We start from the raw sequence: 23,196 nt of genomic DNA on the forward strand, positions 1-23,196 counted from the left end.
TTGTTTGTCTTTGGTGTGATTGATTAATTGCTTCCAATTATCTGCTACCACAAAGTCTGCTCTATATAGAAAAGATGCATCCTTGTGGGTGGGATGTCTTATCTTTGGATGAAGCAACCCTGAAAATGTCCCAGTGATCTTGTCTGACACATTTTTGCTTCTGTGGGACAGACTATTAGAAATTAAATCACAGCAAGCAATATGGGAGGGTAAGAGACAAAAGATACCAGTCAGATTTTTATTTTTTTTCCTTTTTTTCAGACTCTTCTAATTTTGAGTGTGCTCCTAATTCTTGTGTACCTTTTCACACTCCCAACTCCTTGTTCTAATAATTGCACTTGTCAAAAGCACAGCTGCCCTTTATTCAGTCACCAAATTACAAACGTGGGGAAGGGAAGAGGCAGCTGACTGTATGGAAGCTGTATGAGCTGTATGGACTCTATGAACTGGAGGCTGGTCTTGAACCAGAGCACACACAAGCTGTGCTATTCCCCTCCTTGCCTGGGAGAACCTGTTATTGCTGAACTCTGGAGTCTAGGAGACAATAGTCAAGACTGGGAAGTCAGGTAAGAAACATGCCATCCTTCTATGAGTGGTGTGCACGGCATTTCTACTTGCACGGTGAGATCAGATCAGTGTCTTGCTTGGTTTTGTTCTTAGGCGGACAGAAAAGAAAATTGTGATATTCCCAAGTGGGGGGTTTGTTTCCAAAATTTGTGACCCAGTAGATATAAAGAGGTGGATTTGCAAAACTGCTACTTTATTTCTCATACACTGCTGAAGGAGGAGAAAAGGACTGATGTAGCTGTGCTGTTTTCTAGACTTTACATCTGATTTGACTGTGTTATGAGCTGTGATGAGGAATAAGCCCTGTTGCAGGTCACTTTGTCTTGTTTCTTCTGGAATTTTCTCAGTATTTTACTGTTGCCTCTGGTTTTTCCATTGACCTACATTTATCTTTGCTTTTGCCCTTCCGCTAGGCATGTAGCAATGCTTCCCTGGATGCCTGGTCTCTCTCAGCAATCCAACCTTCCCTCAAGGTTCTATTCATTCACTTGTATTTTATCAGATAATATTAACCATATAAATTCACTGTGAATTGGGGATTTTTTTATTTGCTTTATATCAGGGAGGTGCATCTGTAATGTAACAGGATTGTACGTCAGATCTGATAAGAAGACCAGAACATCTCTGTTTCTCTCCCAAATGCATTATAGGCCACATTCTGACTCCGGTAGAAAGACGTTTGAATTTAACTCAGGGTAAAATTTAGCCTGTAGTATAACCTTCCTGTCAGAGCTAACAATTTACTATCTATCTAGTTTGTGGATAGCATGAAATTAAGCAGAACCACTATCCTAAACTGTAATAAAATCTATTGACATCCAAACTATGTATTATGCATATGTAGTCTATTATCCTGAGGCAAAAATGCACAGAGGTTTGACAGCAACCTAATGAAGAAATGCAAAAGAAATAGGATTTAAATAAAAACCTGCAAAAGGATAGAAAAGGTACCTGATAGCCAAAGGGCTGGTTCTCCTTAAGACCTGTTTCAAGAAAGTGCAGTTCTTGGAGCAGGAAGAGGAGATATCGGAGCATGGTGAAGAGTAGGGGGAAATGAACGCAGGTGATTGCAAAGGAGGAAGATTTTTGTTAGGCAATGGGTGTCAGGGCTGCAGGACATGATGATGCGGGAGAAGTCAGAGCACAAAATGAGTCTATGTGATGACACATTAGGGTGAGGAGAAGGAAGAAACCAATGATCTTCCACAGTGGGGCTAGAGATGAAGTGCCTGAAGGGGATCAGTGCTCCTGATGAGTAGGACAGGACTACTCCACTGGTTTAAGGAAATCCTCTTCGGTAATTTTACTGGTTCTGACCAGCAGGAACCAGTGCAGCAGTTTGTCCTTTGCCAGCCAGCTGGCTTCATGGTTGGACATTGAGTTGACATAAAGACTGCATTATGGAGTACAAACAATAGCAGAGTAGATTATAGTAGAGAGACTAACTAGGTCCCACAGGAATGGGGACAGCAACAAATATCCAGACCTTGTGGATCTCTAGGAAAATGTGTTTGTAGTCCCTCTCACTGCTGCCTACCATCTTAAGAAGGTTTTTTATTTTTTTTTAAAGACTCTTAGCAATAGTGCAAAGGAAAAATGTTGAGATCCCATCCTGGAGAGAAAAGGCTAACTGACTCAAGGAAAGTGTTTTTTCTGCTTTTTTTTAACACAGCTCTTGCTAATCACTTTTTTCCATCTAACTTACTTATTTAAAAGTTAGCAATCATCAGCATTACCATACTTAATCTAAGATGTGTCAACATGCTGAATCCTACTGGGATTTTACAATTTATTTTTAATGTGTAAATTGTCTTCGAGAATTAAGGGTACTATGATGTTCATAAAAAGCATATTCTTGCTATCACTAGAGAAATAGAGCTAAATAATAAATTAAAGCCTTTCTACAAAAACATTAATTCTTTGCATACATTTGTTTTTAAAGCTCCCTTGTTTGTGAGCAGTGATAAAAAATATTCTGCACACTTTTTTTTGATAGTGAGATGAGAAAAGTATAATAGGAAAGTAAAATTAAATTATATTTCATTACTGATGACAACCTGAATAAAACATGGAGAGAGCATTATCAGACTTCAAGAACTTCTGGCACCTTGACAACAAACAGAACAAATCTATATCCACTTAAAAGCTCCCACACATTAAAGTACCCCAAAATAATCATCTCTCTTTTCTCCAGCTGCAAACTAGATGAACTGGCAGTGAACAAAAGGAAAGCATTTCCTCTTGAATTTTTCATAAGAGCTGTGTTTCAAAAGAAGCATATCACATAGACTTCATTACTTCATTTCATACCAGGGCACACCCCAATGCTGCACTTAAAAATCTTAGCAACCTCTCTAGGAAGAAGATTCTCTGGACACCCAATATCAGTCATATGCAGACTTCATCAGAGCTGATCTAGATCAACAGTAAACAACATATGAGGACATGATGTTCTTACTGATACATGATCTATTGCTTGCTCTGAGAGCAACCACATGATGCAATGCAGCATAGAGCCAAAAGTTAGGTAGCACGCCTTTAACCATCCAGAGAGCTCAAAACTTTGATGTGGCCTTCACTGTGCTCCTAAAGAAGTTTTCGTCTTTTTATTTTGGGTTTTTTTTTTTCATTTCTTCTTCTTTTTGTAAAGCACAGACAGGTAACCCCTACACAGATTTAGAGGATGGCTGTAGGATCCTTCCAGTCTGCTCAGTACTGATGCTACACATTGGGAGTGCTGTGTCCAGTGCTGAGCTTCCCAGGACAAGAGAGACTTGGATGTATTGGAGCAAGTCCAGTGAAGGACCACAAACACAGTTGAGGGACTGGAGCATCTGACATCAATTTTCAGTCAGAGATTTTAAGAGAAGGGACTGTTCAGCCAGAGTAGAGAAGGCTCAGAGGCGATCTCATCCATGTGTATAAATACCTGATTGGGGAGCCTGGGGGTTGTAAAGAAGAGGGAGTCAGACTCTTCTCATAGGTACCCACTGAAAGGACAAGAGGCAATAGGCAGAAATTGAGACATGGGAAATTCTGTTTAAACAAAAAACATTTTCACTGTGAGGATGACCAACAACTGGAACACTGTTGCTTAGAGAGGTTGGGAATCTTAGTCGTTGGAGATATTCAAAACCCAGCTAGACACAGCCCTGAGCAACCTGCTGTAGCTGACCCTGCTTTGAGCAGGGTGGGTGGGCTAGATGATCTCCACAGGTCCCTTCCAACCTCAGAAATTGTGTGATATGAGTATGGCAAAGACTACAGCCATTGCTTTCCTGTAGATTTTGACTCATTAGCAGAGAGAAGCTGTCCTGGGTTTGCAGCAACTCTAGAAAATATGCCTTACCCAAAGAGAGCTGCTGGGCTCAGTACAGTGATAGTGGTGAGATCTCTGCTGTTTTCCATAATTTTCCAAAGTACTGCACTAAGATTGTAAAATCCTCTGAGCAGAGATCCTGCTTTGTTTTGCAGGCACTACCTGTTGTTCAGGGTCATCTAGGTACACATTGTGCTGCAATAAATAATGGACGGCCAGTTGAGAGCCACAGAATGAGCAAGAATCACAGAGTAAATCTGGAACCTGCAATGTCCCTGCCAGAGTCTCTTTTTAGCACAAAACCAAAAGAGCTCCAGCAGAGGTCAGTTAAGGAAAACTTTTTGGTTTGTTGAAAGATTTGCTTTGGCATAGACTGTATCTTTGAAAGAAAAATATCAGGGTTTTTTTTTTTTTTGTGTTTAGGGTATTAAAATCTATGCATTTCTTAGAAAGAAGTAAAGACACATCCTCAAAATATTAGCTAATATTTTTTCAAGTCCTTAAAAAAGTTCCTAACACTGTAAAAGTGAAAATATTATTATTCCGTCTTAGTTTTTTCTAATCTGGGTTTATATGAAAGTTAAAGAGGTTCCAATTTAGTTTGAGCAGTCCTAGAGGGTTGTTTCAGATTATGAGAGCTTTCCCCTTCCCTTCTATCCTTCTTATACTTCCTTGGAAGATCACAATGATGTCACTCTTCCCTGAAGTGCCTCTCTCAGCCCCATTCCCCATGTTAGGGTCTTGTAGGATCTTATAGTTGTTGCCCATGCTGCATTTTTGACCACATCAGAGGACCCTCAATGAGAGAGCACAAAAATTGATATTTAATCTCCTAAGAATTGAGTATTCCTGTGGAGCATCTAAAATAGTGCACTGCCAGCCTTACAATCATAACTGATTAACCTTTAAGTTTTTAAACAGTAAATTGTAAAAAGTCTCAGCTGCATCTTCAATTCCAACTGAGAATGTGAAATCAGGAATAGCTCTAAATAGCAGCATATATGACCCACACTCATCTGTCTTCACTGCTAACTTCTCTTTCCCTAACTGAGTATCTTCCTGATTTTTTTTTTTTTTTTTTTTTTATTATTATGAACCTGCAATACATCTCCTTTAAGGTAAGGCCTTCCTTTCATTTATGTTTACAAAACTTAGCACAACGGTAGCCTGAAAAAGCAGTAAATGAGCTGTGAACATCAGAGAAAATGGGAAAATGGATCAAAATCACTTGAATTAAGAGATTTGGAAAATATGGATAGGAAAATAGAACAAAACAGGAAATGCAAATTAGCAAAATTAGTAAGATAAGCATTCAATGCTACATGAAAGAAGAACAACTTGGAAAGAACAATTCTAAGAAAGGTGACAAGTAAATGTACAGGAGCTTGCAATGAGGTATGGGAGAAAAATAGGCCAGTGCTTAGGTAAACATCATTCTCCATACTTCTAGGATACAACTTCACATCTAAATGTGAAACAAATATTATTAAAAGAGTTACCCAAAAGTATATGTTAAAAACTTCGAGAAATAAATGAACAATAATAAAGATGAATAAAACTAAAAAATTGTATCTTGGGTAAATATGCAATGTAGAGGAGAATAAGCGCCAAGATAAGAATGATTTAGAATATCACTTAAGAGTATAAGTATGTGGTGGGTTGACCCTGGCTGAGGGCCAGGTGCCCACCAGAGCCGCTCTATCACTCCCCTCTTTCATTAGACAGGGGAGAAAAAGTACAATGAAAAAAAAACTTACGGGTCGAGATAAGGACAGGGAGAGATCATTCTCTAATTATCATCACGAGCAAAACAGACCGAACTTAGAGAGGGAATTCATCTTATTTATTACTAAGCAAAACAGAGTAGAGGAATGAGAAATAAAACCAAATCTTAAAAACACCTCCCCCCACCCCTCCCATCTTCCCGGGCCCAACTTCACTCCCGGCTTCAACCTCCGCCCCCCTCAGCGGCACAGGGGGACGGGGAGTCGGGGTTACAGTCAGTTCATCACGCGGTGTTTCTGCCGCTTCTTCATCCTCAGGGGGAGGACTCATTGTTCCCCCGCTCCAGCGTGGGGTCCCTCTCACGGGAGACAGTCCTTCACGGCCTTCTCCAACGTGAGTCTCCTCCACGGGGTGCAGACCTTCAGGAGCAAACTGCTCCAGCGTGGGTCCCCCACGGGGTCACAAGTCCTGCCAGCAAACCTGCTCTGGCGTGGGCTCCTCTCTCCACGGATCCACAGGTCCTGCCAGGAGCTTGCTCCAGCGTGGGCTTCCCACGGGGCCACAGCCTCCTTCAGGTGTCTCCACCTGCTCCAGCGTGGGGTCCTCCACGGGCTGCAGGTGGAATTGCTACACCCCCTCATCCTTCCTCCATGGGCTGCAGGGGGACAGCCTGCCTCACCATGGTCTTCACCACGGGCTGCAGGGGAATCTTGCTCCGGCGCCTGGAGCACCTCCTGCCCCTCCTTCTTCACTGACCTTGGTGTCTGCAGATGTTCTTACATCTTCTCACTCCTCTCTCTGGCTGCAAAAGCACTCTCTAACTGTTTTACTCTTTCTTAAATATGTTATCACAGAGGCGCTGATTGGCTTGGCCTTGGCCAGCGGCGGGTCCGTCTTGGAGCCGGCTGGCATTGGCTCTATCAGACACAGGGGAAGCTTCTAGCAGCTTCTCACAGAAGCCACCCCTGTAGCCCCCCCGCTACCAAAACCTTGCCACACAAAACCAACATAAAGTAATAGGCTGAAATTAAGCTCAAGGTAGTATAAAATGAGGGCAATTCAAACAAATCCTGACAAATTGATATTTTGAAGAACCATCTTCCCGGAGGAATGGTGAAACCATGTGAAAATATAAAGAACATAAATAAATGTACAACAGGGAACTTCTGTACTGTTGGAAAGATATATGTATTTATTCATCTGTACCATCTATTTATTAAAGTGATTTGGCTGAAGAAACCTGAGGCGAACCTTTCTTTCCTCATGTCACAAAAGCAGATACTACTGTAATCAGCATTAGACCACCACCAGCAGATTAGCACTTGAGACATGTAGCCCAAAAGCAGGACCTAAATGACGGATCTAAGACATGATTGATTTTTGAACCAGTGTGTGCTAGAGAACCTGCTAGGAATAATATAAGCAGATACGTGGTCATGACCAGTGACAGGAGAAGGATCCGTAAATAACAAATTGAGCTCCCAGGATCAAGCAATAAAGGTGTTAAACAGTCTGTCAGGCTTTCCCAGGGCAATACATCACAATGAGAGTTTAGGAAGAGTTTTGTGGGTTGACAATTTTGTATTTTACTACTTTTTTCTTTTACTTGAAAATGTAACATACAAGTCCAAGATATTTATTCCAGAGAAATCTCTGTGTACATTTGAAAACATAAATTTAGCATTTTTTTCTGACCAAAAAAGCATAAAGAACTGAAAGGCAGAGTGACTGTCAAGTACCTGTTCCCATACCACCATTTCTAATCTGGCCACATTTACAGTGTTGTAATCAGAAGGAACATTCAACACTGCCCACAGAGCCCCTCGGCATTCTGATCGTCCCTCTCCATCATCCATACCTCCATACAGGTTCTCTCAGGTGGCTATCAAGCGATTGCCACTGACAATCTATTTTGTGGTAAAACCTGTATGAAGAAATTAGTTTTGTACTGAGACAGCTAGCTCTGATTTTTGGCATTGGATTGCTCTGTGGTCTGGACCCCTTCCAGGAATGCTCCTGTTCTCCCAATTTCTGTTCTGTAGATTTGCTAATGACCCAATTTCTGCCAGTGTTGGTTTCTAGAGAAACGTTGGTTGCTGCTGTAATTTATTGAAGCAGTGGAAGAGATTGTGGCTTGGAAGAGATTTGTGGTCAATGCTGTCCTCCATTTGGGATTTCTTGCTAGGAGGTTACAGAAGTTAAGTGTCCCTGGCACAGAATAAAGAACAGTAACTTTACAGGGAAAGGCAGATCTCATCTGGAACAACTGCTTGATTTTCTATATGGCCATTATTGACTTCCAGGTCTCAGGAAGCAGAGGAATCACATCCTTAGCTTTGAGCTCTACTATGGCCAAAAGTGAAGCTTGGTCCATCTACGTTTTTTCATAGGGTAGCACACACTTGATGGATGAGGCAGAGATGACAAAAGAATCAATATCATGTTCCCATTTTACAGGTGTTAACTAGGGAGTTTAAAAGATCACCACTATCCTCATACCTACGTCTTTCCTTAGTCTAACCAATGTCTAATCTCAGCCTCTGTCTTCACACGCTGCTATGTCTTCATACCTTTGTAGGACAACTGAAGATTTAAATTGGGGTATAGCTACTCATATAGATAAAGGTCCAATGAAACATAACTGAAAGTTGGGACTTAATCTTCTTAGGGGACTGACAATCCCAGTTTCAGTAAAGCAGGAGGAACTATTTTAACTAATCCTGCATAGGCTAGTTGGGAAATTATTTAATAGTACTCATACTATTAAGGTTCCCTGTCTTGCCTAGTCCACTGGCTGTATTATATGGTACAGTGTTTTATGGAAGGTCATTCTTGCAATAAAGACACTTCATTCTTCGGAAGCTTTTGAGAATGTCTTAGACAAGTAGACTGGACAGAATTGGTACTTCCACAGAGCAGAGGTAGGAAATAGATGAGTTCTGGTGGTTTTCTCCTGTCTTGTTTTCTGTTATGAACAGAACAAACTACAGCTGAAAACCAGACAATTCAGCTACCCCACAGAAAGGCAAACCAGCAGGAGTTTAGAAGAAAGCTTTCATGGAATTTGGGGACTAGAAGTCAATATTTTGAAAAGAAGCAAGAGAAAAAAGAGCATTCGGGGAAAACGAAGCTACACAGACTGTGGTATAATCACTGGAATGTATTTGGGCCTACAATAAGTTTGTTTCATTCAGCTTTTTCTTTAAGATGCTTCCTTACAAAGCATTTAAGACCCTTAGGAACTTAATTACTACCTAGTAAATGATGGTGGTACATGGGTAGTGGTAAAGATGGGGTCACTTGTCAATAAGAAGATGAGATAAAGGCAATCAAATGTTACTCCTCTTTAGGGTTTGTCAGTGACTCAAAACAAATGTGTTGATCCCAATTCATTTCCAAAGTCAAAGTAGAAACCACACAAGTGTCAGTAAAAGTGGCCTTGCTACCAGGCAAAGTACAGAGTAAAGATGAAATTTAACTATTTTTTCAGCCTTGCCTGGACAAGGTGGAGACTTATTGACAGGCATGCGTGAAAAAGCTTCTGTTGCTGCTTCTTGCTACCCCTGATTTTGTAAGAAGGAACTTCAATCTTAAGGGCTGTCAGTTTGGCACCTATAATGAGCATGATATTCATTTCAAAAGGAAATGTACCAAAAAAAAAAAAAAAAAAAAAAAAAGACAGGCTAAACTTTGCATCTCTACAAGCAGAACTGTTGATCTCCCAAGATAGTGTTCCCAGCCCACACACCCTTCACACTACCATGTGCTGTTGCTTCTTTTCTTCTTTTTTTTCACCCAATCTTCCTCATTACATTTCCTTGGCTGAAATTCCACTGTGGATGCTAGCAATAGACTTGCCTTGATGCTGCTCATCACAATCCCCTGTGACAGCTTAATATCTCATTATCAACATTAATAATAAACGTGTGTTTCTCTGAATATGCAATGTGAGAATTGAATATATATATGGGACTTCACACTGCATTTATTTGAATGTGTAATGGCTGGTATAAATGCAGACTCAAAGTGCTATGAGTGAAGGACACAATTGGCATGCAGAACCAGGCTCGATGGAGAGCTGTGACATAGACTTCTTGTGTGCCTGAGGGTAAGTTATTTGACCCCATGCACACCCTTTTCCTTGTTCTTTAAATCCTTCTTGCACTTTTAGAGAATTGTTTGGTGTGGTACATATTGCAATGTTTAAATACACAGTCCAACTGATACTTGTATCTTAGTCTTTATATGAACATTGGATAGTTACAACTACATATGATAATTATAGAAATTTTTTTTTTTAAAAAGATATTTGCATTTCAGAGGCTATGTATTTAAGAATAGTTAATGGCTTGTTTTTCCCTTACATGTTGTCTAATGAAAAATATGACTCACTGAAGAAAGTAAATTTTTATTTTTATTCTAACACAATTTTTTTATTTTAAAAGTTCTTATTTTTGAATGAATGAAAATATTTTAGTATAACTTCAAGTACAAAAAGCTGACACACTGTCAAAACCAGTTTCATAGATGAAATAAAAAAGGCAGAGCATTCTTGTTGTAAAATAAAAACCGGGCATGAAAGCAGGTCTTAAAAAAGCTAATTTCTGTTTTTAATTTCTGACAATATTTTTGCTGGTATTTCAATTTCTAGTAGCCAGAGTTGTAAAGGTTTTAGAGCTTCCTATAAAAAATAGTGGTCAAAAGGACCACTGCTTTAATGGGTGTTGGAGACGACAGTTCATTTGGCCTTACTGTGATGAAAGACATGCTGGCGGAAATAAATGCATATTCATAGTAGGGAATTCTGGAACTCCTCAAACACTGTTACTGAGGAAAACTTCATCCATGCCAAAGGTATATTCCAGCCCAAGGACAGGAGACAGTGTTAGCAAAAACATATGTACTTGGGTGAGTAGCCAGCAATGTGCTTGCACTTCAAGCTAAATTTCACAGGAAAGAAAAAAATTAACAAAACCTGCAGAAGGTCAGAATATCTGAAAATAATTCCATTTATTTCTAATACAGATTGGTGGTAGATGATACATTAATCTTAGCAACTGTATTCTGACCTCAGTCTATCCTGGCTGTCAAATTTTATAAAATGAATATGAGTGCAAGAAAGATGTCTAAACTCATGGAGAATATCTAGAAAACAATAGAATTAAAATGAGGAAATGACACTCTGACAGCTGTGTGTGTCCCTAAGCATTTCCCAAAACAACTTTGCATCATATGAAGCAGCTCTTGCATAAAGTTCAAAAAATGAGACTATGGAGTCTACTGTCTGGGAAGGAGTCCAGTCTAGAAAGAAAGGTCTATGTGTACTTGAAGAGTTATGAAACATCAGAATGGAACGGTAAACTATCAAAACAGAGGAAGGATATGCACAAGGAATGCCAGCACCAAGTATTTTATCTGCTCTCCTGTGGAAAAATAAAAAAGCAACAAGTGGTTCAAAGTACAGTAGGAACTCTTTTTTCAAGCATGAATGAAGCATTGTTTAGTCCTTCACTGAAATATAAACTCAGCAGTTCCAGTTTCACTTGAAAGATGACAAAAACCATAGAATTTTTTCAGTTTAATGAGTTAAAAAGTCAGGAAGGCAGAAGTCTTCTCAGCCCAGATCTCTTCCCCACCCCTCCACCACCCTTTTGAATTCACTCTAAATATGAAGCTATCATTGTTCTTTGAAATTGAGTCTGCATGAAATGAAAGTTAAACAAGCACGAGTGAATCTCATGAAGAAAGGACTGAATATAAACAAAACACTGTTTTGAAGTTGTTGTTTTTCTTACTGAAGCACATTTCTCCCCTAAACTGTAACTCAACTCTAAACTGTTTTCAAAACAGAAATGTCTTCAGAAATATGCCAGAATGAAGAATATGCCACTTGTAAGGTTTACACATAAATTTGTCAGGAAGCATCAATATGGTCAAGCAGCTCTAATTAGGAAGGTGTCTAATGCAGAAATACCTTTATAATCCATGCTCTAGGGGCCATGAGTTTGATGGGCTTGGAAGAGATCTTCAAGCAATGGTATCAGAGAAAAAAAAAGAACAAAGTTTGTTGGCTTGGACTTGCTCTTCAGTGACATGCACAAGCTCAAATTATACTCCTTGCATGCCCAGTTTGTCTGGAATTCTCCCTTTTATGGGATATTTAAGGCATTTTTAGCTGTTAAAACTAACTTGGCATCCCAGACTTAGGTACATCCAGGGCTGAGATGCAGCTACACAAAGCAGATACTCGATGTCCTACAGAACAGAGCTATTCTCCTCTGGTACATAACCAACTCACACAATGTGCCACCTTTTCTCTTGCTTTAGAGAACTGGAGAATTCCCAAAAATATTTCCTACATATTTGTCTCCTTCTGCTCCTTTCTAAGATCCTTGGAAGACTGGTTTCAAACTTACTGTCAGTGGCCTCCCACCAATGTAAAAAACATGTTAAATCATGTGATGATTTGCCTGTGTCCTCACACCTGGAAAGCCTCAAACTGAAACTGGCTGAAAGCTGTGTACTTGATTTAATCTTCATTTCTTGCCTTAAACTTTCTTTAAATCACAGACTTTTCAGAGGCTTGTTTAGACAGTAGGATCAGGACTGCAGAGCTTAAACTTTCTGAAAAAGGACTAAGCTGAAAATCTACTGCAGTGTAAAATTGGTTAGAGTCTCTGTGTATCACTCTATTATGAATATTAAATAACAAAGATAATAACCCTGTTTTTGCCAATTTCTGTTCTGCCTCATTCAGCCCATGCAGAGTGTATTGAGATCTCCATCCATCCATGAAACCCTGGAATGTCTTGCTGGCTGGTGTTATTATTAACAAATGAAAAGCATCAGGAACTGCAATTTTTGCTAAAGCAATTTTTATAAAAAATAAAACTAATGTAAAATTTTGACTTGCTTACCCAAGGATCACAGTTTCTCCATCTGTCTCTCTGTCTGTCCAGCTGTCTGTATAATGGTTCCCTCTCCTTTACTAGCAATAACTTCTGATCATAGTAACTAATTCCAACCTTTCTTGCCAAAAGAGTCAAGTTACGAAGATATTCCAATTCCTGCATGATCAGCCATTCTTTTTGAAGATTAGCAAATCCATGAGAGTTAACACCACACTGAGGGAGAAGATTCAGGGCAAGCTAACAGTTCTCTTCCAGACAGACTGGTCTGTCTTGCTGACCAGTTTTTGTGTGTAAGGTAGAATCTGCACATGTATTATTGGGAATCAACTTCAGCACATGTTAACTCCTGCTCAGAGAGTAGTAGGTGAGTGCTGAAAGGACCTGACAGAGCTATGAAGAGGGGATGAAGACATCAAAGATATGTTAAGGCAGGGGAACCCAGTGTGTTTTATATAATTTCATAGAGACCAGACTGAGTGAACTGCAGCTTAATACCAAATTAAATTAAGGTTTTGTTGTGTTTTAGAATCATAGAGTCATAGAATGGTTTGGATTGGAAGGGACCTTTAAAAGGCATCTAGTTTCAACCCCCCTTCCATGGGCCAAAACTTCTCTGGGCAACCTGTTCCAGCACCTCATCACCCCCATAGTGAAACAAATTCTTCCTATATCTAATCTAAATCTACTCTCCTTCAGCTTAAGGCCATTACCCCTTGTCCTACCACTACACGCCCTCTCCAGCTTTCTTGTAGCCCCCTTCATGTACTGGAAGGACACGATTAGATCTCCCCGGAGCTTTCTCTTCTCCAGGCTGAACAACCCCAACTCTCTCAGCCTGTCTTCCAGCCCTCTGATCACCTTAGTGGCCCTCCTCTGGACTTGCTCCAACAGCTCCATGTCCTTCTTATGTTGGGAGCACCAGAGCTGAACAGAGTACTCCAGGTGGAGTCTCACGAGAGCAGAGTAGAGGGGCAGAATGACCTCCCTTGACCTGCTGATTACACTTCTTCTAATGCAGCCCAGGATATGGTTCGCTTTCTGGGCTGCAAGCACACATTGCCAGCTCATGCTGAACTTCTTGTCCACCAACGCCCCCAAGCCCTTTTCGTCAGGGCTGCTCTCAATCCATTCTTTGCACAGCCTGTAGTTGTGCGTGGTATTGCCCCAACCCATGTGCAGGACTTTGCACTTGGCTTTGTTGAACTTGATGTGGTTCGCAAGGGGCCACCTCCCATTCCCAAGCAAAAGCATGCTCTGCTTCTGTTTTCCCTCCCATATTCTGTGCCTATGGCACATCTATCCTGATGCTGACAAGCCAAACATTCTGTGTCATGGGAGCATATGTTATGCAGGCTTGTATCAGACAGGGCACTGGCCCTACCATTCAATATGCCAAAGATACCAACCCTTGCAGTGGAAAAAGAGAGAAAACTAGGAAATATGAACAGTGCATTTTGACATGTTACTGGAACAAGAAAAAAGGAAAAACATGAAAAATTAGACTAGAGTGGAATCAAGACAGACATGTTTTCCAGAAAAAATGTAAAAAACCTGAAAATAGGAACTCATCAAAAACATTTAGTTACAAGACAAACTTCAGTTCATCTTGAAAACATCATCTAAGCTGTTAGAGAAAGCCATTTCTGTTTTGGATTGGCACCTCATGCAGCTCTATTTTCTTAATCATAGTTGCAGAGCAAACGCACTCAGCAGGTCTTTCTCTGCTGACTTGGCACTTGTTGGATCCCCCTGGATGCATAAGTGCAGTTCTTATTCATCAGTCCTGCACACAAACAGTTGTGTGCTGCAGAGCTCAGGCTTCACAGAAAACAATAAATGCTTTTGAAATTGTGTTGCTTTGGTCTGAATGCTCATTAGATAATTCTGCTCTGGAGCCAAGGGACACAAAGATAGCCTCACATAGGTCTGATGTTCTCTTTTAGCTGTACACAGTACATTTTAGGTTTTGTGCAAGGCCCCAGATTAACTGCTGTGGCGACTGGTGTCTTCATTCTATTCACAGAGGTCTGTTGAGACAGAAGAGCAAATCTTCTTACAGCACTTTCTTCTACAGTGAAAACTTTCTCTCCGTTTCTCCTACTTTCTGTGGCCCAGTCAATCCATGCATTGCACTGCTATGCCAGAGGAAATACCTATTCTGACTTCTGTTCTGTTGAAACTTGTTTGTTTAAAACCAAGCTGAACTTATGCACGTTGCGTGAAAAACTCAATACACATTAGAAAATAATGACTTCCCATAACTGAAGACCTCAGCGTCCTAGACCTACAGTGTCCTAGAGAGGAAGTTCTGGAAGGGACGTAAGATCATCTGGTCTAGGCTCAACATAGATCCTAATTCATATATAACAGGCCTAACAGAAGCTAATCTAGTCACAAACACCAGGTTAAGGTTTATTTCTTCTTTTGAACTGATCTACTGCTTATGGAACATGGAAATGGTTTACTGTTTATCAGCCTCTGCGTAGCGCAGGTCTAGCTGGAATATCACAGTTACCAATATCACCCATTCTGAGTGAGGTACTATTAATTGATCCCTCTGGACTTACTTTGAGAGGCAGTCCCTGAAGGGCAAAGGAGTTCACGAAGGCTGGACATTCTTCAAGAAGGAAATCTTAAAGGCACAGGAGCAGGCTGTCCCTATGTGCCAATAGACAGGCCGGTGGGGAAGAAGATCGGCCTCGATGAACACAGAACTTTGGCTGGAACTCAAGGGAAAAAAGGAGAGTTTATGAACTTTGGAATAAGGGGCCGGCAAATCAGGAGGACTACAAGGATGTCATGAGGTTATGCGGGGAGAAAATTTGGAGGGCAAAAGCCCAACTAGAACTTAATCTGGCTACTGCCATAAAAACAATTAAAAAAAGTTGCTATAAATATCTTAGGAACAAAAGGAAAGCTAAGGAGAATCTCCATCCTTTATTGGATGCAGGGGGAAACATAGTGACAAAGGATGAAGAAAAGGATGAGGTACTTAATGCCTTCTCTGCCTCAGTCTTTAGCAGGAAGACCAGTTGTTGTCTGGGTACACAGCCCCCTGAACTGGAAGAAAGGGATAAGGAGCAGAATGAAGCCCCCATAATCCAAGGGGAAATAGTTAGTGACCTGCTGCACCACTTAGACACACACAAGTCTGTGGGGCCAGATGGGATCTACCCAAGGGTACTGAGGGTGGAAGTGCTCACCAAGCCACTTTCCATCATTGATCAGCAGTGCTGGCTAACTGGGGAGGTCCCAGTTGGCTGGAGGTTAGCTGATGTGATGCCCGTCTACAAGAAGGGTTGGGAGGAGGATGCGGGGAACTACAGGCCTGTCAGTCTGACCTCAGTGCTGGGGAAGGTTACGGAACAGATCATCTTGAGTGCCATCTCATGGCACATACAGGACAACCAGGTGATCAGGCCCAGTCAGCGTGGGTTTATGAAAGGCAGGTCTTGCTTGACTAACCTGATCTTCCTCCATGACAAGGTGGATGAGGGAAAGGCTCTGGATGTTGTCTACATTGACTTTAGTAAAGCCTTTGACACTGATTCCCTCAGCATTCTCCTGGAGGAACTGGATGCTCATGGCTTGGATGGACATACTTTTAACAGGGTAAAAATCTGGCTGGATGACCAGACCCTAAGTGTTGTGATGAATGACATTAAATCCAGTTGGTGGCCAGTCACAAGTGGTGTTCCCCAGGGCTCAGTACTGGAGCCAGTTCTCTTTGATATCTTTATCAATGATCTGGACGAGGGCATGGAGGGGACCCTCAGTAAGTTTGCAGATGACACCAGGTTGGCTGGGTGAAGTGCTGATCTGCTTGAGGGTAGGAAGGCTCTACAGGGGGATCTGGACAGGCTGGATCCATGCGCTGAGGGCAAGTGTTGAAGATTCAACAAGGCTCAATGCCGGGTCTTGCACCTGGGTCACAACAACCCCATGCAACACTACAGGCTTGGGGAAGAGTGGCTGGAAAGCTGCCTGGCGGAAAAGGACCTGAGGGTGTTGGTCAATAGCTGCCTGAATCTGAGCCAGCAGTGTGCCCAGGTGGCCAAGAAGGCCAACAGCATCCTGGCTTGTATCAGGAATAGTGTGGCCAGCAGGACTAGGGAAGTGATTGTCCCCCTGTACTCGGTACTGGTGAGGCTGCACCTCGAGTGCTGTGTTCAGTTTTGGGCCCCTCACTACAAGAAAGACATGGAGGTGCTGGGGCATGTCCAAAGAAGGGCAACAAAGCTGGTGAAGGGTCTAGAGAGTAAGGTTTATGAGAAGCAGCTGAGGGAACTGGGGTTGTTTAGCCTGGAGAAAAGGAGGCTGAGGGGAGACCTTATTGCTCTCTACAGCTACCTGAAAGGAGGTTGTAGCCAGGTGGGTGTTGGTCTCTTCTCCCAAGTACCAAGTGAAAGGACAAGAGGAAATGGCCTCAAGTTGTGCCAGTGGGGGTTTATACTGGATGTTAGGAAAAGATTCTTTACTGAATGGTTTACCAAGCATCGGAACAGGCTGCCCAGGGAATTGATTGAGTCACCATCCCTGGAGGTATTTTTTAAAAGATGTGTAGATGTAGTACTTAGGGACATGTTTTAATGGTGGACTTGGCAGTGCTAGGTTAACTGTTGGACTCAATGATCTTAAAGGTCTTTTCCTACCTAAAGAATTCTGTGCTTCTATGCTTCTATGATTCTACACTCTGTGAGTCTACTTCAGGCATTTATTTGTTCGTTGCTTTCATCTACATTATTTCAACACTTAGTTTTTTCTTCTGGATAATAAAGTGGTTCCAGGTTTTAAAGTCAATTATAGCCTTACAGATGGAATAGTTAATATCAACAAAAAAAAAACCACAGGTAATTTAAAGGGTAACTCTGAACATAATTTACAACATACCTTATATATTTAGATTGACTGCATCTTGGGATATTTAAATTTGAAACAGATGGTCAGGTGATTTGAAAATCACTCAAGGAAATCTGGAAATTAGCTCACAGCAATGTGAAGAAATATCTGCTAGATTGAAAAGGAAAAAAAGACAGGGCTGTTGATTTGGCTGTAGAGTAAATGATACTACAATAGATGTTTGGTTCCATAGACTGGAAAGAATCGTTTTCTGGGTTATGAATATGATATTCACCATGATACATACTTAGGAAAAGAGAGACACATTCTGACAGGCAATGCTTAGTTGCAGGCAGTTTAAAATCAGTGCCAATATAGAAACAGGAAATGTATCTTATAAATAACCATGACTAAATATATGAAGACTCCAGGAATTTGAAGTGACAGTTAAAGTGGCACCTTGTGGTTCATCATGTTTGATCCCACTGTGTCAATGTCACAGTGGCAGCTGGTATCAAGAATCGCTGGTGGGGAAGAGGATAATAAGCTGCTCTCCTCATCCGTGCCATCTTTCCTAACCACGTTATACATATTTTGGGGGGGGGGGGGGGTGGGGGGGGTGTGGAAACTGGGACAGTGGTTTTGAAAATTAGAAAAGAAAAGGGATGTCTAGGTTCACTATACTCAGATCATGCCCTCAAGTAAAAAAAAATTAAGATGTTTCAGCAGCAGATAGGGAGGAAGACAATAACATTTATCCCTCAATAGAAATGCCATCCTTCTCTTAAGTTCTGATCTATGATCTCCTGCCCAGCCCTGCCCTAAAGTCACACTGTTTTATGTTTTACATACAATTTAATTGACCTGTGTAGCTTACTACCTTGCGTAATGGAGAATGTGGCTCCAAACTCCTTCAGGCAGAGTCAAATCTCCCTTTAGCTAGATGACTGCCCCTGACATTGAGTTATTGGGTGAGGAAAGTGGACAGCAACACCTTCTCCTTCTCCCATTATGGGTCTGAGTCTTCCTAGGCAATGTGTGGTGCTCCTAATATACTTCACTTGGACATTGAATGTTCCTGTGGCTGGCCAGACCTCTGAAAGTTAGGTGCTGCAATACTTTGAATCAAAAGATTTGACCCTCCTGCCTCCTTCACAGTCCTACACTTAGAGCTGAAATAAATTCAGAATTCAGCTCTGGGATTTCATACAAGGAGTCTGCTAATAGAGGAACAAGAGTTTTGTGCAGTATATGACAGCTGGAGAAGGTAGTTGGCAGCTATAGCAGAACTAACAAGGAACTACCCACCAACACTGATGACTCCTTTCAGCCAACTCCACTAGATGAGTCAGAATTGCTTTCTTTACTGTTATTTTGCTCAAAGAGAGCCCCATATCATACTTGTTCAGCCTTTGCACTAGATGATACTTTTCTCTGTACCCCAGAGTGAACACAGCTTAGTGTTCCTCATTAGCTTGTCAAAGCCTTAGGTGGTGCACATGACTTTCAGGAGACAAAGAATACTGATGACCCAGGATACCATGGAGCTTTCTAAAAGCTCTCCATGGATCAGCAATAGCCATGTAAAATGGAGATAGTTTGAAAGGACATTGCTTTCCAGCGACATCTGAAGACCAGCACTTCTAACAGTATGTTATCTGACAGAAGTCCATCACTCATTGTTTAAAAATGAAAGTTTTACAGTTTTCAAAACAAATTAAACATATAGTTAAATGAGTGAAAATGGCTTAAAAATAATTGGATCTTTTATTTATTAAGTTATGGAAAAAAGTTTTCCAAATGTCTAAAACAATATTTGAATATTTGAGTCCTGCTAATGGGTACTACTGAGAACAGTCTGGCTTTTCTTCATTCCCTCCCATCAGGTATCTACATATATTTATGACATTACCCCCTGAGCCTTCTCTTCTCCAGGTAGAAGAGTCTCAGCTCTCCTCATATGAGATGCTCCAGTTGCTTAATCATCTCCACAGCCCTTCACTGGACTTGTTCCAGTAAGTTCATCTCTCTCTTGTACTGGGGAGCTCAGAACTGGACACAGTATTTCAGATATGGCCTCATCAGTGTTGAGGAGAAAGAAAGGGTCACCTCCTTCAACCTGCTGGTAATGCGATTCCTGATGCAGTCCTAAATGCTGTGGTCATCTTTGCTGCTATGGTGTATTTCTGGCTTGAATTCAACTTGTTGTCCACCAGAACCCCAAGGTCTTTCTCTACAGACGTATTTTCCAGAAAGTCAGCCCCCAATGTGTACTGGTTCATTGGATTATTCCTTCCCATGGGCAGGACTTTGCATTTCCCTTTGTCGAACTTCATCAGATTCGTCTCTGCCCAGTTCCCCACCTTGTTGAAGTTCACTTCTCCCAATTTTGTATCATCTCTGAACTTGCTGAGGGTTCACTCTACCCCATTGTCTAGGTTCTTAATGAAAAGGTTAAACAATATTGGTCCCAGTACTTTCAGATAGATGGTACCTCTAACATTTGCATCTTGACACCCTCCGCACTGACACCCTCAGCACTGACAACAATCTAATGTCTTGTCTCATTAGTACTGTATTTATATTAAATGTTGGACTGCAACTGTCAGAAATGTGTAAGTTAACTTTTCATCCTCTCCAAAGTGTATTCATTTCATTGTAATATATACATGGCATTTGCACATTCATCAGTATTTGAAATCCAGTCTTTAAATTGTCCTATATATGCACATATATTTATAAGTTAATAAAAATATACCCTTTCCACAATTTTTTCTACAATGAAATAGCCTGTGAGCAAATTACATTTTCTTTTTACTGTTTACTCAGCACAGTGGAAGAATATATTGACTGCTAAGTTTCTATGACTTTTTCCTCTACAGCTTAAGAAAATGGACTCCCACTCTTATTAATTTCAAGTATTTTCCTTGTTGTCCCATAAATTGTCACTGCAGCTCTGACCTCTTTGCAAATTTACAGGTAGAAAGAATTAAGACACCTATTTATTTACGGTCAGTTCCAAACCAGCTGTGCATCCACATGCCCCTCACGAGTTTTCTGCACTGTGGGTGTTTCAATCATAAAACCATACGGCTGGCATACAAAACCAAATCCATTTCAAGAGCTGAATTTCTTAATTGGATGACTAGAGACATTATAATGGCCTATGATCTAGATCTTGCTTCTATTAATCTTTTCCTTACTGTTCTTTAGTTACATGAGTTGTGCCACTGACTTCATCAAAACTGTACATATGGGAAATGATACTATGTCACATTGCTTGTTCCTATTTCATTTCTTCAATTATCTGCTGCTGGCATGTGAAAGATCCTACACAATCTGTCCCTTCGTCAATGAGTGAATGGTGTAGACCTGGAAGCAGCCTGGTTGCCCTGCGCTGTGAGATCTCAGGTTCTGACCTGGGTCCTTGGACATCAAGATTGATCAGATGCAGCTCACTGGAGTCAATAACGTTAAGCAAGACTGAGGGGTGGATCCTCCAAAGCTTACACTGCTACGTAGACCATATGTGCTGAAACACACAAGAACTCAATGGGCAAAATTATTTAACTGCACAGCTATTTGCAACAAGCAGCCACTACTATGTGAGCAGAGAAAATCGTATCATCACTGTGATGATCACACCTTGTGTTCTGTAGGAAGTGACTTCATAAATTCTTGCATTTTGTTCTTCCATGATACAAACTGTTCTCAATCCCACATAAGGGCCTGAATTCAGCCCTGATGCAACTACAATGATTTAGTAAGAGTCATGGAAAGATCTTGGTTAAGGCAAACTGTTGCAAAGTTTTCAAATTGTTCCCAAGTTCCATAGCTCAGCTTCATCAGAATATTTTATTCCCTGAAATAGGAGAAAGAAACTTCTGTCTAGAATTTGTTTTCTAGTAATTTCTTAGGTCAGTTATGGTCTAATTAGTGTCACTAAACATGAAGATGTCATTTATACAAATTAACAAGACAGAATAGAAGAAAAATATTTTAAATAACCTTATTATTGGAACAAAGGTAAAAAGCAACAACAAAAAATTAACAAATGAAAATCAAGCAAGAGAATTACTCTCGTGCAGCATGGCAGAGAACTATCTGTTGCTATTAAAAATTAAAATGGAAAATAAATGGCCTAGGGATAGTTCAGATCCCACACAACAGACACTTAACACCTGCATGATAGCCAGAGATACCACCTAGGCATAAGATAGAAACGTATGGCCCCAACCGACATGAGATGACATAGATGCCAATCAATGTGAGATAGGCTGGCAACAAATCAACCACAGCCTCTCAAATGGCAAAGTACTCAAGATGGCCCGTGCCACTGAGGCCCGGATGGCTGATACCATGAGAACATCACCAGTTTAACCCTTTCCCCACTGACAATATCAAGGCTATTCTCCTCTCTCTACACTAACACCCTACCAAACCAAATTGTATTTGGGTTTTGAGGACTAATTTCAGAGGATTTAATCGGTATTGTAATACTGACAAAGGGCTCAGGCTTATGCCCAGACCCACTGTTGCTGACATTTGACAGCACATTGGCTAACACCATGAAAGATGCCTACTGGCTTTTCAGCATGAACACATGACTGGGTGCACTTGGTCAAGTCCATATCACACTGCATCGAGCAGGATGAGCACAACTGGTCTGTGGGCTGTCAACTGGGCATAGTACCAAAGACAGGCCAGCAGTACTCAGTTACATGGGATTAGCTTTGTGTTTAAATGTCTGCCTAGAGACAATGATCTTGAGGGACGACCAACACAAACCTCTCCAGCTTTTGCTAGAGCTGCAATGTCCATACCTTCACTATCATAAACACACAGAAACATGTATATTGAAACCAATGAGGAAGGGCTTCTCAAATGAGGGATTTCACTCACTGCTGGGGAGAGCATGAAAGAGCAAACAGAATATCAGGAGCTGGTCAGATTGCTTAATGTGCTACTGGAGCCACTTGTGGTAAGGAAATCAGTATTAACTAAGTAGAAGATGGGCTGAGGACGTGGTGTACAATCACAGAATCATTTAGGTTGAAAAGGACCTTTAAGATCATCAAGTCCCAACATTAACCTAGCACTGCCAATGCTAGGTTAACGCCACATGTCCCTAAGCCACACATCTAAGCGTGTTTTAAATACCTCCAGGGATGGTGACTCAACCACTTCCCTGGGCAGCCTGTTCCAATGATTGACAACCCTTTTGGTGAAGAAATTTTTCCTAATATCTGATCTAAATTTCCCCTGGTGCAACTTGAGGCCATTTCCTCTTGTCCTATCACTTGTTACTTGGGAGAAGAGACCAACACCCACCTGGCTACAACCTCCTTTCAGGTAGTTGTAGAGAGTGATAAGGTCTCCCCTCAGCCTCCTTTTCTCCAGGCTAAACAACCCCAGTTCCCTCAGCCGCTCCTCATAAGACTTGTGCTGTAGACCCTTCACCAGCTTCGTTGTGTTTTTTTGAACATGCATGTGTCTACATGTGTACTACTGTACCATGCACTGTATTACTCTCAAGTGCACCAATTACACATCAGATTTTTTCAGAATATCAGGAAAACATGCAAATACATTTTTGTTAACATAATAAATTATTTCAATGTAATTAAAATGTGATAAATAATTAGGATAAGGACAAAACTTGATTTATAAAATGCCTAAATTCAGGCATTCAGATGGGAAGATACAAACCCATACTTTTAATTCAGCATGGAAAACAGTGAAGAAACATCTTTTTTCAATAATCTTATTCTTGAATGTATTCTGTCACTAATCCAAAGTTGTGTTTCTGTAAATTGCTCGTTCTAGAGATTTCTG

This window comes from Balearica regulorum, chromosome 2 (genome assembly GCF_011004875.1).
Source record: "Balearica regulorum gibbericeps isolate bBalReg1 chromosome 2, bBalReg1.pri, whole genome shotgun sequence".
Classification (NCBI taxonomy): domain Eukaryota; kingdom Metazoa; phylum Chordata; class Aves; order Gruiformes; family Gruidae; genus Balearica; species Balearica regulorum.